This window comes from Megascapheus bottae, chromosome 23, assembly GCF_031878675.1.
Source record: "Megascapheus bottae isolate mThoBot1 chromosome 23, mThoBot2.hap1, whole genome shotgun sequence".
In the NCBI taxonomy this organism is placed as follows: domain Eukaryota; kingdom Metazoa; phylum Chordata; class Mammalia; order Rodentia; family Geomyidae; genus Megascapheus; species Megascapheus bottae.
Window position 1 is genome coordinate 12,440,098 of NC_143531.1, and position 19,093 is coordinate 12,459,190.

The following is a 19,093-nucleotide window of genomic DNA, read 5'->3' on the forward strand; positions in this document are numbered from 1 at the left end:
GTATCGATATAGGTATCATTTTTATTCAGACTGTACCCAGAGCTGTCACTGTGTTTCTAGGAACAACCACAGTGACAGAAGGAATGCGGGGAAAGAGAGGAGAAAAAATAAAAAAAAGAGGAATGAATCATAACATTAGAGAAAAAGATGTAAGTAAAATGGCAAAGAGAAAATAAGAACACCTAAAAATGCAAATAGAAGGGGTAGAGAACCAAAAAAAAAAGAAAAAGAAAAAGGGTATTCTTCAGTTTTTTTTTTGGGGGGGGGGCAGGATAGGAAACTTGTGTCTCCACTAAATTCGGGATCCAAATACTCTCCAAAGTCTTTTTCTCTTGTGATTTGGCTTTGAGGGTTTTCAGATGAGGTTGCTTGTTTAGTAAAACAAAGCTGAACGATCTGCAGGCGGCTTTGTTTACCAGGTCTGTGGGCGGCGCAGGGGGATGGACTTCAGCAGCGCTGGGGCCGGATTTCCGGCTAAGGGATCTCTGGGATATCCTTTGCCAGTTAGAATGATGACGTTTCCAGCATCACCTCTCAGGCTCCAATTGCTTTGGCCGGGTCTTTGCCAGCAGTCAAGATGGCGCTGCTCTCAGCTGGAGGGGGAGGGGCTCCCTCCCAATGCCGTTCAGGGAACAGAAGTGGAAACTTCTCCTCGGAGGTACTCACACATTGCTAGGTTCTCCGGTTCCGTGAAGCTGGCAGCTCTGTGCATGGCCGGATGTCGGCTCTGGGCTCGCGCAGGCTCTGTGTGGCTCTGTCTGCAGCCAGCGGGTCTGAGCTGCAGTGAAGCGATGTCTGCTCAGCGGCTGGCGGGGCTCCATGCTGTCTTCTCCTGCCGGTTTTCTGCCTTTTTCCTCTCTGACTGAGATCTCTCTGGCGCTAAAGCTTACTTAGGATCAATTTTTGGTAAAGAACTGTCCCCTACGCTGCCAGAACTTGAATCTTGGCGGGAGCTCAGAACGACTCACACTGAACCACCGCCATCCTCCACCGATCTCTGCGCGTCTTCTTTCTTAACGGGAGTTATTTCCTGATTGGCTATTGCAGGGATGTCTGCTACCAGAGGATGCCACATGGAGGATATTCCAGGGTGGATGGAAAACCTGCACTGTGCCGGTAAGTTCAACTTCTTTTCCCTTCTTGCTGCTTTCTTACGAGTCATCTTTATTTATTTTATTTTTATCATTTTAGTTTTTTGGCAGTACCAGGGTTAGAACTCAGGGCTTGGTGCTTGCTAAGCCAGCATACCACTTGAGCATACCCTCAGTCTGTCTTCACGCTAGGTGTATTTTAGATAGGAGGTCTCATTTTTGCCTGAGCCCAGTGTCAGGCAATGATTCTCAGACCTACACCTTCCACATAGCTGGAATTACAGATCTGTATCCACATACTTAGCTTGGTTTGCTGACCGAGTGCCTTGCTAAGGTGTTGTCCAATCTGACCTGCAACCAGAATCCTCCAGATCTTTGTTTACAGGGAAACTGGGATTATAGGCATATAATACCATGCCTGGCCAGAAGTTGACTCTACTGAGGAATTTCTCCCTGGTTGTGAGAAGGTCTGGTACACATGAAGTTTGTACATTACACGAGAGGGGCTTCCGACTTTGTAACTGACAGAGCGAGGAACTAGAATTGACTCCCAGGAGGACAGTCAGGTTCCCTGAGAAGAAAATAAATATATTGAAAACAATCCCAAGAATAAAACTCCATTCCAATTTCTTCTGTAATCATTGAGTTTCATTCCAAGTGTTTATTTACTTAATCAAACCACCGGATATACAGTATTATCCTATTTTCAAAAAGAAAAATGGAGTAGTAGAAAAAAATAAACTGTAATGCTAATTTTCCACTATTTGATTTTATTTCCTGACTAGAATACAGGTACTTGTTTTGTTTCCTTTTAAAGAGATAAAATGCTCTATCATGAAAGAAAGCAACAAATGTTTTGTTCCAGAAAAAATGCACGTTGCTCCATGTTTGTGTATCTATGCCAAAGTGCATGTAAAAGGTTTTGCTCAATTGACACACCCTTGAAATTTACTTAAAATAAAAAATATACTTTCATGTGTTTTTTCTAATGTGAGAATAAGAATAAACTGCAGGCAGATCTATTTCCTGTGTACAATTTAGTCCTTCGGTTCTAACAAATTGACTAAGTTACATATAGAATTATTTTTCTCATTATTGAATTTTGAATGAAATTTTTCTCTTTAATGGACAAATTGATGTACATTCAGAGGAAACCCAGTCAACTCTGAGGACTTTAGGGAAGAGGGGGATGTATGATGAAAGGTTAGTAGAGAAGGAAACTTCCCAGTATGGGAAAAAGAAGACAAAGGGGAAAGATAATAGCAGCTGGGTCTGTTCACAGACATTACCTTAGGACAGGGACCAATTCTCATTAGTCAATAAGAGCAGAACAAAAAGTAATGAGCTTAAGTTGCAATAGGGAAATTTAAATGAAATGTAAGAAAAAAAATTTGACCATGAGAACGATTAAGCAAAAGTGCAGATTGTCAAGGGAAATAATGAATTCGTCTTTCCTAATCATATTCAAGGTAGTGCTTGACACCCATCCATCAGGGACAAGTTAGGAATAATTAAAACCAACTTAACCAACATCCTGGGGATAAAATTAAATGATCGAAGAGGGAATACTGCTCAAACTCCCCACCATGTACTAGAAGGTAAACTCAATGGTAAAGTATAGCTTTTAAAAACATGTTACAGTAACAAAAATATTAAGTCAACCAATAGTCATTGGTTTTCTGTTCTGTAAAAATTCCCCAACTAATTTCTATGGAGGAATAGGTAAACCCTATGTGGAATGACCTCAGGTCACCTAGTAATTAGCAAGCTGGTACCCCCAATCTTATTACATATCCTAATTAAGAAAAATATTTTGCACATTCAGCCCTGATGAATGTATACAGACTGATTTACAGAACAAATCGGATGTATATTTATATGAATGTATTTGTGGTTTTGGAGATCTAACCCAGGATATTACACATATTTCATAAGCACTCTTCATCGGGACTATGTGTCCAGCCCTAAAACACCCCCCCCCCCACACACACACATATGTTACGAGTTGAAAAAAATAAATGATGTATTAATTAGAAAGCAATAACCAAGATAAAATTAATCTTATCTTTTATAGTATTTTGCCAATTATACTACCCACATTTATCATTAACTTATTATTTAAGGCCACTAATAATCAATGAAGCCAAGTTTTCTATTTAATAGTGGTAATTGTTGCTCTTGATAAGAAATTATGCTCTTGATAATTTTAAGGTTCTGGGTTGAGTTCTTGCCAGGTCTGATTAAACTGCACTTTTTTTTGCCAGTCCTGTGCTTGAACTCAGGGCCTGAGCACTGTCCTTGGATTTTCTCAAGGCTAGATCTCTGTCACTTGAGCCTCAGCACCACTTCAGGCTTTTTTCTATGTATGTGGTACCAAGGATTCGAATTGGGGTCTTCATGCATGCTAGGCAAGTACTCTACCACTAGGCCAAACTCCTGGCCCCTCCAATTTTTTTCTTTGTGCAGAGTCCAAAAAGTTTTAGCAGACTAGAATGGTCATCCTTAGAACATTTGTCTTCCGTGATAGTTTCCTTGTGCTATTTTCAGTCTGTAATTTATGTAAAGCCCTATTTCTAAGGATATGGATTTTTTATTTGGGGCCAAGGTTTATTTCATTACAACTAGATAATACTACACATACAGCTTCTTTGCTGACTAAATATGTTAAATATATTAAACACCAAATAAATATAGAGAGATGTTTCCTTCTTATACCTATGTGAGTTGGGCAGGCATTTCTCATTCCTTAGAACTTTCATGCTCATAAACAACCTTAGAATCCATGAAATAAATGGTGAAATCTATGTATCATATATATATGCAATGATAAGCTTAATTATGCCTATTAGCAAGTAATAGAAACAGACAACTGTTTACAGGATTATTTATAGCAGACTAGATTCGTGTAAAAAGCCTTCCACTACAAAGCAGATTGTAAATGAACATGGTTTTAAAATGCATAGATGAACTTTTAGAAAAATAAATTTCCAAGGATTTTTCCCCTGGAAAAAGTTACATTTCAAAGTATTTAATGAAAGTGGTACTGTGGCTCAAAGTGGCAGAGCACTAGTCTTGAATGAAAGAGCTCAGCTTCATTGCCCAGGTCCCAAGTTCAAGCCTCACAACTGAAAAAACAAAAAACAAAAACCAAAAAATTAACTAGAATGTGCCTATAAATCTCTAAGTAAACACACTGGATAGTTAAAAAATACACAGCAGCATGATAAATTATATAGTACTTAGGCATTTACACAGAGTGAAAGCAGAGGAGTGTAATCTTAGGAGAGGATCACAAAGACACAATGGTTATGTGCATATGATCACATAAAATAATATTTATTGTAATGAACTTCAGGTAATGGAAATAAGACTTTTTTCCCCTTTGTTGCTGTTTTTGTTTTCTTTCTCTCTCTCTTTATTCCTTCCTTCCTTTCTTTCTTTTACAGTCCTGGGCTTGAACTCAGGGCCTGCAGCACTGTCCTTGGACATTCTCAAGGCTAGAGCTCTACCACTTGAGCCTCAGCACCACTTCCGTTTTTTTTTTTAATGTATGTGGTAAGGAGGATTCGAACCTGGGTCTTCATACATGCTAGGCAAGCACTTACCACTAGGCCAAACTCCCAGCCCCTGTTTTCTTTTTATTTTGTCTTGTTAGTTTATCTGTCTTTGGGAAGGTAGAGCAAGGCACAGAAATGGAGGGACAAAGGGTGAACAAATAGAGCCGTGATGGTTAGTAGACACTAACTATGTTGCACATGAACTTGTGGGCGGGGATGGGGAGAGAGGGAAAAACACACATATGCACATATCTATTATCTTAGTAGACCTGAATATAAGAAATAATGGAAAGCAAATATATTCGACAACACATAAAAATATAGACACACATTGCACAAAAATGTAAGAATCATGTTCAACATGTAAAGTTAAAATTAATTGGAAGGAAGTACAATATTAAGCAAAAATGCAGTTTCTTATATTGGAGACAATTAAGAGTTAAGTATTAAAGTATTCAAGGTCTTTACATTATTTGACAGAAGAGATAATGTTTTTTGCTGTTTTTGTTTTTGCTTTCTGGTCGTGGGTCTTGAACTCTGGACCTGGATGTTGTCCCTAAGTTGTTCAGATCAAAGCTACTGGCCTACCCCTTGAACCACAGCCCCACTTCCCATCTTCTAGTGGTTAATTGGAGATAAAAGTCTCATGGACTTTAGTGGCTGGGCTGGCTTTGAACCTCGATCCTCAGACCTCAGCCTCCTGAATAGCTAGGATTACAGGTGTGAGCCACTGGGCCCAGGTGAGTTTTAAAAATACAGTTACTTGTAAGGTGATTTTTTTCTCTCTGACACAATGTTTTCCTTCCCAAGTACAATGATTTTATTTTATTTTGTTTTTGTTAGTCATGGGGCTTGAACTCTGGGCCTGGTTGCTGTCTCTGGGCTCTTCAACTTAAGACTATTGCTCTACCATTGAGCCATACCACCACTTCCTGTTTTCTGGTGATTCATTGGAGATAAAAGTCTCATGGAGTTTAGTACCCAGGCTGACTTTGAACCATGATCCTCAGATCTCAGCCTGCTCAATAGCTAGGATTACAGGAGTGAGTCACTGGTGCCCGGCTATCGATTTTATTTTTTAATGCCATTACTACTGAGGCTTGAACTTCAGTCCTGGATCCTGACTCTATCTATCTATCTCTCTGTCTATCTCTCTGTCTGTCTGTCTATCTATCTATCTATCTATCTATCTATCTATCTATCTATCTATCTATCTATCTATCTATCTATCTATCGGAGAGATGTAGAAATAGGCAGAAACCAAAACTACCAAATAACCTCATTCCATTGTTTTTCTGTTAGAGCACTGATAGATTTTATATCCATCACATCCTTTTCCTTCTGCTCTTGTCCACATCTGCAGAAGCTAATGAGAAGGTCCAGGTGTTCCTTCTTTAGTGGCAGCCAGTGCAAGGTTCAGCCCACACTACCCTGGCCCAGCATGAAGAGGATTCTTTCATTCCAGCCCCATCCACTATCAGTAATAAAAGTCAAGCCAATCTCTTTCTGAACTCTCAGGCCACCTTTGTACTTGCTTGGGAGTCTTTTTCTCGGAAAGCCTCACTATGTGATCAAGAACATGAATGAATCCTAATTAGTGTAACCATGCAATCAATAGTCTTGGTTATTTGGAGTAAGTTGTGTGTGGGGACTGGGAAGTTATCCAGGGTTGGAAAGAAAATTATAACCAAATTTAAAAAATATTACATTATTTTCAAGTAAGCAGAGAACATTTGAAGAAATTAATTACATACTTAGCTACCAGAGTCTCAGGGAATTAAAAATTCTGTAGTATGCAAGTAAAATTGACTTATTATCATTCACTATAATTAGAAAATAATAATAAATGGATATTTTTTCCTTTTATATAGATGCTAATAAACATACTATTAAATAACCATTGAGGTTTAGCAGTATTGAAAGGGAAAATACTTAGACCTAAACATACTTGGTCACATTCACTGTTGCACCAGAAGTGTTTAGTGCGACTGCAGTGGCTTTAAGTGTGCTAATGAGACTGTGAACAGATGAAACAAAGACTGATGTGGAAACTTAAGAGAGCCATATAATGGGCTCAAGGAATATATGGAAACCAATAATGGAATAAGGATAGATCATGACAAAAGAAGAAAAAAACCCCAAAAGATTGACGTATTTAAATTTGTTCTATGAAAAAGTTAAGGAATATCAACTTCTGGCAGAAAATTGGCCTAGATGAAAAGAATTTAAAAATAGTAAAAGAGGAAACAAATCATTGTAATTGAGCAAAAACTAACAGGAACCAATGGATGGCTACCACTGTTGCTATTTTAAAGCCTAAGTGACTTGAAAATTTTTCTAGAAAACAAAACAAAAGCCTGTGGTGTATGTTTTGGTTGACACATAAAGGGAAAATGTCAATATCTCTATTGAATTGAAATGAATCAATCTTCTCTCCTATGAGATAAAGGCCTCAGGAAGTTCTGTCAGTCAGTCCTTCCAAACTGTCAAGAGCCCATTGCTCTAAGTTTTCAGTTGTTCTGTGAATCCAAGAAGAGGTTTGTATCAAGAGGCAAATATAAACTTCATCCACTGATTACCAAATGTGAAAAGGGGAAATCACAATGGAATTCAATTGTGAACATCAACACAAAATATAAATACACTATTCACTAACTTCATTAAAACAGGTATTTTAAAATATGATTAAGATGAAGCTGAGTGCCAGGAGATCACAGTTGTAATCCTAGCTACTCAGGAGGCTGAGATCTGAGGATCATGGTTTGAAGCCCGCCTGGGCAGAAAAGTCTATGAGACTCTTATCCCTGACAAACCATTGAGAAAACCACGAAAATGATAGAGCACTAGCCTTGAGCACAAAGAGGCTCAGGGACAGATCCCAGGCCCTGAGTTCAAGCCCCAGGACCAACAAAAAAAAGAAAAAACAAATGAGATACCAGTGATTTCCGTGAAATGGAAACAAAGGTTTCCCACTAAACAAATTCATCTCTGAGAAAGACAGTGTCTTCCAAATTATTCTACATGTTGTTAACTAGTGAGTTGAGAAATTCAGTTGCATCTTCAGTGAAAGCTTTCTGCTCAAGCAAAGATAAATAGAGACAGTTAACCAGAATATGACAAATAGAAGACATTTCCAACAGAAAATACAGCCACAAGTCAGTATTTGAAATATTCAAGAAATAGCAATAGAAACAAGACAGGAAAACCAATAAAGCAGTGCTCAGGCTGAGTGAGTGTAATCCCAGATACTTAAGAGGCAGAGACTGGGATGATTAGAGTTCAAGAGCAGGCAAGACAAAATGTGAGCAAAATTTTGTTTGGTTGGTTTATGTTTGTAATTCTGGCTATGGTGGGGTCATAGGTAGAAGGTCATACTGCCTGGCCCAAAGTGGCAAAATTATCTGTAAAATGACTAAAGCAAAAGAGGCCTTAAAGTTGTCACCCAAGAAGTAGAATTCCTGCCTAGGAAATGCAAGGTTATTGGTTCAAACCTCAGAAGGCTCACACCAAAACCAAAACCAAGGTGATTAATATATTAAGAGAAATAGTGCGAGTATGTTAAAAATATGATATTCTATTGCAAAGTAGTTTTTGTTAGGCATAAAACAACTTGAAATCTCTCCCTTTCTTCCACAAGTATAAAATGTAGTTGAGAATTAGGGTCTTTTGTTTTTTTTTCAGATACAGTAAAAGTACAAAAAAAAGGCTAATCCTTTGCCTGGATATTCAACTGTTATTTTCAGCAAATATGCAGTAAGCATCTACTACTAGCAAATTCTGGGCTTTATATTTACATTTGGTTTAGAGAAGTACTCTCAACTTCAAACTTTTTTTTTGTTGTTGGGGAAAAGAGGTATTAAACCTTGAACTCAGGGCCTCATACTTGTGAGGCAGGTACTCTACAATTTTAGTTACAGTCTCAGTCTTTTATCATTTTTTTGCATGATTATTTATCAAGATTCTTTTTTTGTTGTTCTTGGGAGAAGTCTGAACATTAATCCTCCTACTTCTGCTTTTCACATAGCTGAGATTATAAACATCACATACCAGGTTATTTATCGAGATGTGAATTTGTTAATTTATTTTCCCCTAGGCTGATCATGAATCATCATTCTGTACATCTTTCTGCTTTAAATAGCTGGAAGTACAGGCATTCACCACTATTCCCTGCCACATGAGTTTTGTCTTTTTTGTTATTATATCTCTAATACCTAAAGCTGCACTTTGCACACAGCAAACATTAAAGGTAGCTTTACACGATAGAATAGCAGGTTATGATACATTCCTTCATACTAGAATGTAAATTTTAGTGACCTCAGTTGAATTAGATTCCTTAGAAACCCAGGCAGGTTAGCAAACATTCTTCTGTTCCCATCTCCACACTTGCTAGGCTTTAGCTCAATGTCCAAATTCCCAGAAATGCTTCCTATATGGTGCAATGATTCAGTTTAAAATTCCTACTCTTTCACTGTGTGTGCTTTGTCAAGTTGAATTCTGGGATGCCCTCACATCTTGCCTAAGTAAAGGAAAGATAATGACACTTACTTGAGAAAGTAGCCTTGAGTTTGAGAGTGAACACACACACACACACACACACACACACACACACACACACACACAAACACACACTCCGCTGTTCAGCATGGTTCCTGGCATGCAAAGAGCACTCTATAAATGGTAACTATTATCAGCAATTATGTTTTATTAAATGACATTACTAATGACTACATTACAATGGAGAAAACGGTGGAGTAAGAACTCTACATACACTGGCTCTCCTTCAAATCTGTGAGCGTATTTCCTATGCAAAATCTCTTGGTTAAGGTGTAAGCTATAGGTAGGAGTCGATGGTGTTTTAGATTTCATGTCCTTTCTTCTGGTGACACATGAGGTCAAATAGCTTACATCCTGTGAGCCTCTCACCCCAGTTGTATGAAAGGGTCAAATATCTGTAGCAAGTCTGCTCATCAGCATACCCTAAGCTCACCCCAAGATTAAAGATAGGTGGCATAACAACTGGTAGCTCCATTATGCCTGTGGTGAGTTCACACCTTCTCAAATGTCCAAATCCCAGAGCCAGGTCTGTGCTTCCTAGCATTCTTAACTCTTTGGTGTTTGTTAGCTTTGTTTTCTGGTCAGGAAATAAATCTCAGAGCAGGGATTACAGGCTGGTAGCTGTAGTGATTGCAAAGTGATTTTTTTTTTAAACAATAGAACTGGTGATTTACAATAGAGCAAAACCTAGATACATAAGTCCATATAGGATGATGCTAAATGAAAGGACCTCCAGGATATAGAAACAAAAGCCATATAATGAGTGATTGTTGTCCTTAATGTACTGTGTGATCTCTCATCTCTTTTGCTGTTCTTTGGTTATCCCATATTGTTACAGTATTTTATTTACCTTGTTATCTGATATATTGTATATATGCTTATTTGGTTATTTCAAATAAGATAGGGAAGGGGGGGAATAAGATGAGGGACAGGAGTCAGGGGAGGGAAATGGGGACCAAAACATAAGAAAGGGTATTAATGTATGTGAAGTAATACACCTTCTATCTGGTGAATATAATGTAACCCTTCTATTAATTACAATTAAAATATATGAAAAAAAGAACTGGTGATGTAATTTCTTATACTTCTAAGCTGTGCTTATATTAATTGCTTTTTCTAATGATATGAGTATTTTATTTACAGGATCCTTATTTTTGAATGTCTTTATTTTTGAAATACATTTTATTATCATCAAGTCATTGTATAAAGCAGTTGCCATTAATCAAAGCCGTTTATGAATACAGTGTAACTTGACTACTGTTATCCCTTCCAACATCCTCACTCCCCCTGCCACCTTACCACTTTCCATACTTATTGTTATTTTTATTTTAGTTGTCTAAGGGCATTTTCTAAATTGTTACTCTAGAGTTGCTACACAGAGAGGTTATAGTTACATGAATCAGGTAACAAGTACAACTCTTTGTGAACAATGGCTCAGCTTCCATTGCTCTCCTGTTTTTTCCTACCATCCCCTCCCACAAGATACCAATGATACTCTTAATTATCTTAATTTTATGTTATATATTTATTTTTTGTCTTTAAGCTATCAGTTTATGTGTGCATTGCATCTTGATCTGTGTAATCACTTCAGCATTTTCATCCCCTCTTGCCCCACCCTTTCCTTTATATTTCTCAATTCTGTGATATATGCAATGAATTCTTGCCTTGGGTTTTCCTTTTTCCCCCTTCATTGTACCCCTCTCCCCCAGCTCCATCCTGTCTTCTTGCATGTACCCATTTCCTGGTATTTATCTTGCTGGGCTTTGACTTCATTTTTGTTTTTAAAGAATTACACTTTTTGCACTCCCCATAGAGTACATTGTACTTCAGTGAATCCATTTGTAACTACTTCCATGCCATGCCATCCAATGTGTTTACTTGTAGATTTATAGGCACATTCTAGTTACCACAAACAAGGGAAAACATGCAACTTGGGTTTCTTTGGGTCTGGCTTACTTTGCTTAATATAATTTTTTCCAAGTCTTTCCATTTCCTTATGAATAGTACAATGCCATTCTTTCTGATGGATGAGTAGAATTCCATTATGCGTGTATATATGTATATATACACACATACATATATGCCATCTTTTTCTTTCATTGCAGCATTAATTACCATAGCTAAGATAAAATCAGCCTAGATACCCTTAACATTAATTTTTTTTGCCAGTCCTGTGGCTTGAACTCAGGGCCTGTGCACTGTCCTTGGATGCTTTTTGCTCAAGGCCAGCACTCTACCACTTGAGCCACAGCACCACATCTGGCTTTTTCTGTGTATAGGGTACCAAGAAATCAAACCCAGAGTTTTGTACATGCTAGGCAAGCACTCTACTACTATGCCACACTCCTAGCCCCTAACATTAATTCTTAGTGAGTCCCTTAAACTCTGCTTTGGAGGTCTTTTGATTTTCACAGTATGATTAGAGTTGATAATTGTCTATCCTAATGTCACCATTTTGGGGGTTAAGATTCTTAAGAAGCAAGCAGAAGGGTTTGGAATTGAACATTATCTCTCTGCCACTCCAGCAGGCCCTTGGTTTCTCTAAGGGTCCTGCTCTAGAAAATCAGAACAACCCTGGCACATAATCAGAATGATATTGGCTGTAGCTGGGACAAGGCTGTGTTGGAATGCCTCTTTGTGTGGCTAGTATGGCAGCAAGAACTAGAGTAAAAGATAGGTCAATGGAAGGGGAGAGAAATCTAATACGTGGTTCTTGCTAGGGATTCATAAATAGAGTGTTCCAGTATATCTGTTCTGTCCTTGACCCTTTGAACATCAGAGGGGAATGATCTGTGGAGTATCCCTCTTCTTCAAAGATTATCTCCTATTGAGGTGTCAGAATATTATCAAAATAGGTCACCTTGAGCTATCAGAATACTATCAGAATTATCTCACATTGAGCTATAACAATATTATCAGTGATTACCTCATGGCGATAATTCATTGATGAATCAATTCCACTCAGTTTTCTATTCTGCCATTTGGGTTAGACAACATGGAATGTTGGCCTCTGGGGTTAGCAGAGAGTACACATTGGGATAAAATCAACAGGCAAACGTTCATAGAGTTTCTGCCCATGCTCTGACTAAATGCAATGTAGACATTGAACCATTCGCTCAAGCTATGGCTTAATGATGTGAATAATAACTCAGAATTGGCAGCTTTTATGGCAGATTCCCCTGGGTCCCATAATTATTTTACATCTAGGGGTTAGTGGAAGTCAAGAATGGATTTGCAAGTGCTATGGGCCCTAACTCTCCTATTGATAGCGGTCAGATTCCCAAGCCTCAGCATTGTCACACATACCTTAACCACCATTAGGTGCCATGACTTAGGGCCCAGCTGTTGCGTGACCTTGCTAGGAACTACCCTTATGTCTTTTACTCTGAACTCCATTCAAAAAAGACAAAGCCACGTCATTGGGTAAATGAGTTTGAGGGGAATTCTTCAGGCACAGGATAGATACACTGATTCTGAAATCTAGGCACGTCTTGTGCATTTATTTTAGTAGTAAAGATGACAATGATACCACTTAGCTTTTATATGGGGGGTGAGGTTAGGGTTTGGGAATGTCTAGACTAGTTCCAGACATTTGACCTTTACATTTGACTGAAGTGACAGGCTCTGAGGTAGCAGATGATTTGATCTTATATAGAAAATTTTCTTTTTATTTCTGCTTCCTGAGACTCTGACTCCTTCAATCCTCTGTGAAAATACTTCTGACATCTCTCTATTATTTATTGGAGACCAAGCTTCAAGCTGCCACCCTGGCTGCACATTAAGTTGAGTTCTAGGTTCTTTGCTAAAATATTAAATCTTAGAAGGTGAATGCTTTGATATCGCTAGGCTTTTTTTTTCTTCCCTATGCAGCTCGATAGTTTGAAATTGTGCTACAAAATGCTTCCCTCTCAGTTCTTGGAATGCCATTGATTTTTCTATCATATCTTTGACATTGACATATAAAAGTTATTTAATGCATGCATTAGACCACTTATGTATGTCCACCCTTACAATTAAAATGCAGGGCTTAACTTTTAACACACCCTGCCCTAAAGATGAGAATACAGAAAACAAGCCCTCTCTAAATGTTTCTCTAAGTTGCTGATGACTCTTTTCACTAAGTCCAATGATAGCCCCATAATTGTGATAGTTTAGCATCCCCAAGGCTGTCAGCACCTCATACAAAAGCCTCCTTTCTGTGTTTTTGGTCTGAAATACTATCCTGATGCTTTGCCTTTACAACGCCCTAACAAAATATAGCTCCTGGTAAAAGTTAATATTCACATAGTTTATACTTGGAAGTGGCACCAAGGGTCCAGAATAGGGATTAGGAAGACTATACAATAAGAAATACACTCAACCAGTGGTCCTCACTGTTGCCAACTGGGCTTGATATTAAACCCAATGTGTTCTCAGAAGTTCTGTAGGCCTGCCTCACATACGTTCTCTGGAAGGATAGGAGAATTTTGTCCATTTGACTATGTCTTCATCCACTGGTGAAAGTTTTCCTGGCTGGGAATTACCTTCTTTGCACTTTCGGGTTGAGCATCATGCTAGATTGTGATGGAGGAAAACTGCATGCTGCCAGAATGGCCATCCTGTGGACTCAGAGAGAAGCCTGTAAGCTTTAGATAAGACATGTACTTTCTTCTTTTTCATAAAAAACAACCCTCCCCCAATTCATCTTGCTTTTTTTCATTCTGCTCTGAGTACCATGAACTCAGGACCTTGTGGGCTTTTTTCTCTCAAGGCAGGTACTCTAGACTACTTGAGTCTCAGTCCCACTTTCTTTTTTCTTTTGCTGGTTAGTGGTACATATGAGTCTGTTGGATTTAGCTGCTTAGGATGACTGCAAATCAGAATCCTCAGCACTCAGCCCCTCAGATATGAGCCACCAGCATCCAGCTTACTTTTATTCTTTTCTTTACATGAAACTATAATGCATTAGAGCAGAAAGAAACCTTGGGGACTTAAAAGGGCCGTTTGTGGAGATGTTAGTGAGGCAAAAAGAGGCACATGAACTCTGGCAAGTCACACAGTAAATCACTGATAATATTAGACATGGGACATGGAACTCTCAGTTTACCACATCTAATGTCTTGAAATTTTAGGTCATATGATAGCTAAAAAGTCCTGTGATCACAAATGTGCAAGCCATCTTACACATACCTGTGGCCTTTGCTCTTTGAGGAGAACTTTGCTAATGCAAATTGTATATATCCAGTGCTTTGCTTTCTGTCAAGGTTTCATTTATACCTGCCCATTATATCATCTGATAAACCTTATGAGACATGTGATATTGTCACTTCATAGATTAAACAATAGAAGTTTAAGAGGAACATGGGAATGAGAGAGGAAGGATGGGCAAATACAGTCGTTTTAGCCCACATACATTATGTAAAAATTGAACTTCATAACTTGGGGGCAGGGATGAAATGGAGAAAGTTGGAGGAGATAGATGGAGGAGGTAATGTTGATCAAGATGTGTTATGCCCATAGCCTGACTTACAGAACTAGAATCCCATTTGTATAATTACTTAATAAAAATAAATTAAAAATGAATAAAAAATAAAATTTAAAAAAGCAATAGAACTTTAGACTTCTGTCTTCTGAAAATAGTTGAAATTCTGTCTGTTGCATTCATTTAATGCTAAAGGCCTATAGGCACAAAATCATATCAGTATTGAGAAATATTTTATGTAAATATGCAGAGCCCATATATACTCATATACATATATGAAAGTTAAGTTATTAATTTAAACCACACAAAGCTGTAACCAACATTTACAATCTGGTGACTGTTGACTATATTCATTCATCTAAAAACTATTGAATATTGTCATTCTTAGTACTACAGGTTATATTCAGAACTGATAAAGACTTGCTTTCAGACAGCTTATTATTTATAATAAAAATCCATGCAATTTATTTTATGTGTCAGGGTTGGAACACAAATTGACCTCACGTGTAGCCTGGTATTTTCCATGAAACAAACAATGACAAAGAAATGACTGGGTCCTAGAGCAGGTGAGTGAGCTAGGACACAAATCTTTCCTTCCGGGTAAACTCTCAAAAGAAGGTGAAACAACTTTTGCTTCAAACACATATTCCCCTACTCATTGGTACAATTTTTCTTTCAGTAAATTTATCTTACCCTCCATTCCTCTTCTACCAAGTTCCCTCTCTGTTCAGCCACCAATAAAAGCATCGTCCTCATTTCTAACTTTCGACACTTGCCTGCTACTTCTGCCAGCTTGTGGTTACCTATGAAGGCATTTTATGGCCTGAAAATGCCTGGCTTAAGCAGCTTCCCCCTCCCCAAATATGCATAGCAAAACTGATGGTAACATATGGCCCTATATTTCTTCCCTTCTTGCCAGTTCACTAAAATAAATTTACTTTCAATTTACATATTCTTGTCTACATTTCAGAGATTTAAATATATTTGTAAGGTCTGTCCTGTCTATCTTTTTCAGAGATTATGCAACAGCTTTGCATGCTGTTTAGGAAAAACAGGAACTTGTATGATTTTTTTTAAAAGAATCTTTCATTTCCTAAAAAATTTAGAAAAGAATCTCATGAGATCAGAAGGAGAAAGGCCAGAATGTCCTAGTAATGTAAAATCATATAAAATATGAATTATTATTTCCATAAACTAGAGAGTAATGTATCCATCAAATCTGAAAACAAAACTACTGCCTATAAAAACACAGGCGGGAAGAATTGAGAGAGAGTGATGGAAGGGGTGAAACTGTCCAAAAAGAAATATACTTTTTACTGGACATATAACTGTAACCCCTCTGTATATTACCTTTATAATAGCAATAAAAAACAAAATCTACAGTGGCTTCATATGGGGGCAATTTAACCATTAGCCATTTAGTAATATTTGGAGAATTTTTGGTTTCAGTTATGGGTGTTATGAAGTACTTACAATGTAGAGGACAGTCTTTGATAAAAAAGAAATCATGGATTATAGATGAAGCTCTTCTTTTTTGGACAGTGTATTAATTGCCAAGCACCATTGTGAAAGCCCACAGCTTATTGTAGTGATAAAATCCGTCCATGGTCTCATGATGTTCACCTCATTTCTTTCTTCCTTGCCAAGCCTTAGTTCATTTTCTATTTTACCCTTTCTTCTCTCACATTCTGTACCCTGACTCTAACTCATTCCTGACTCCATCCTTGAGATTATCGTATACCTGAATATCACATGATAACTAGATTCTAACAGATTACAGTAAAAAGAAACTCTGGTGTGGTCCTTTAGGTTGCAACATGATGTCATACAATATGACATGTCCAAACTATTAAGGTTGAAGCAGGAGGGTAGCTTGGTGAATTCTGCCTATAATCTCAAAATCGCATCTAATTCCTTTATGTCCCAGTATTTAGCATTGGGGTAGCCATTCTCTGGTACAGGATGTACATTGTGCTCAGATTTGCTACAAACTATGATATTGAGGCAGGTAATAAATCAGAGACTTCATTTTGTTTTGGTCATCGTGGGAACTGAACTCAAAGCCTAACACTTGCTAGGCAAGTACTTTACCAGTTGAGCCATACCCCTACTTCTTTGTGTCTATTTTGTTTTTAAGATTGAGTCTTGCTAACTTTGCCCAGGCTGGCTTTGATCTCACAATTTGCCTGCCTCTGTCCTCTCAGTTGCTGAGTTTATATGGGAGAAAGCTGCACTCCCAGCCTGTTAGTTCTTTAATCAGTGAGAACTACTGGAGAGTTACAGTCAAGCAAGGTAGCATGCATATGAAGTAGAAGGAAAAAGAGTTGGCTGTAGGGTGATTTGAAATTGTAAAATTTTTTACATTTAAATTGTATTCAGAGACATGCAAAGAGAAAATTAAAGTCAAATTGAGGGAACGATGTTGCTGCATGTGTGTTCAATCATGGAGATTTAAGAACAGTATAATTAGGCTGGAGATCTCAAAGACAGTAGTGTGTCTGATTGTCTGGAAGGATGTCATTGTGAGAGAGCAGATGTTCTACTGGTGAGACACAGAGGCAGGAGTGTCTGGTTTTGAGAGATCAATATTTTATGATGGTGTTGCTTGACACTCCCAATCTGATAATGGGAAAAAAATCCTTCCCATACTATAGCATTCTCTGCTCCTTAAAAAAAATAGGTATTATTCTCTTCCAGAAAGGGAAACGTTAAATGACCATTATACCATGACATTTTCTTTCAAGATATTTTTGTCTAGAATGAATCGTAAGGAAAATGTAGAGAAAAAAGAAAAAGAAATCATGAGTGATAAGAGGCTGATGTTTCTTTGGAATTGTGGTTTCACCTTCTCTGGAACAAATCACACTATGTTTTCTGTCCATTCCCAATTAGATTGTATCACCTGTGCCCTTTTGATTGCCTCTTTTTTCACTCCCAATACAGTCATAACAGCAAGGCATTATAGGCTGTGCAATAATCTGGCTTTTAATTTTACTTTAAAATTTCTGTAAGCTACTTTTTATAATTGCTTACTTCAAACAAATGAGTCCAACCAATTTGCCAGAGGAGACAAGAAATGCTTCACGTCCTGAAGACTTTCTTTCATCCATAGAGAGTTAAAATTTGGCATCACACAACCCCATCCTGGCCAAGAAATTAAAGGATTTTCTATCCCAGTAACTATCTACATTCAGAGATGTGAGTCTAATAGGAATGTGTGTTTGCAATCAATAGTAGCTGGGATGGATAGCCAATCAGGGTGCTAGAAATCTCTCAAAAATTGTTGTCACTCTGTGTTTCTACTAGAAAATAAATAACAAATATACTGAACATGTGTTTTTCTTAGATGACCAGTTATCTTGATTGATGTCACAGATGCTGTTGATATTCAGTCTAAGTCATATATATGGTCCAAGTTGATGCCATATACACAGATGTCCTTGTTTGTCTAATTTATGATGGGTGAATTCAGTTTTGCCAGGTTGAATTTTCTAGATATTTGGATCTGACACTAATATTCTATGCCATAGGCAGTGATGGTGTGTACTGTTCATGTTCTTTCCCAGCACTGCTGTTCCCTCACTGGAAACAGAAGAATCTGCATAGGGGAGGGGCACAACTCCCCTGCCCTTTCTCTCTGTCTCTCTTCCTCTAAACTGGCAATGAAAACATTTTTGCATAAACAAATTTCCAATCATCACTAATCATATGAAAGCTGACAAAAAGTATGTTATCCCACTCTGTGAAAATACTAATCAAAGCAGCTTGTCAATTGTTAAAGTTAATGATTTAGATATGCAACACTCTGACTAAATTTTAGTAGGTAATTACATAATTATGCACAGGTTAACACAATCAAAAAAAAAATGGCAGTTGCTTCCTCAGCCTGTACACTGTCAGAGTGTAGCAGTCTCATTCTGGAAATGAGGGAATGTTCAATGCTGTTTGGGATCGCCCATATTGTTTACTCTTTCATTTAGGATGGATTTCCAAGATTCTGGATTATACTTTCTTTAAGTACAAAACCAGAAAGGGATTGGTTGTAATGCAACCAAACTTGTGCTCATAAACAGTATTAATAAGCTTCTATTTCTTCTTTAGAATTAACAAGCTTACTATTATTCATAAGATGACCCCTTCTAAAGTCTCTGATAATCTCCATATCTCAGACGTTAGCAAATGTAATATCTGTTATTGATTTAAAGATGCCCTGAATAATTTCCCTCTAGCAACAATTTTTGGCAAAGCAACATTTTTTTCTTTATTGATTTATATCATTCTATTGAAATCATGTTTCAATCAGAAAAGAAAAGAGAAATTCTCAAACTTGACTTCAAAGAGTTTGTGGTATAGTTACAGCATTGAAATATGGGAATGTTTTCTAGGACTTCCAAAAATATCAATCATGATTTTTTTAACTTGAAATTCTC

General features: G+C 37.6%; 1 long non-coding RNA gene across 1 annotated transcript in view; it reads left to right on the forward strand.

The window, feature by feature from the left end:
• The first annotated feature begins 800 nt into the window (after positions 1 to 800).
• The window catches only part of LOC150047329 (uncharacterized), a 138,143-nt gene continuing 119,850 nt past the window's right edge, over positions 801 to 19,093 (forward strand). The window contains exon 1 of the long non-coding RNA XR_016539389.1: positions 801 to 1,116. This is a non-coding gene — a long non-coding RNA (uncharacterized LOC150047329). The remainder of the gene's footprint in view (positions 1,117 to 19,093) is intronic.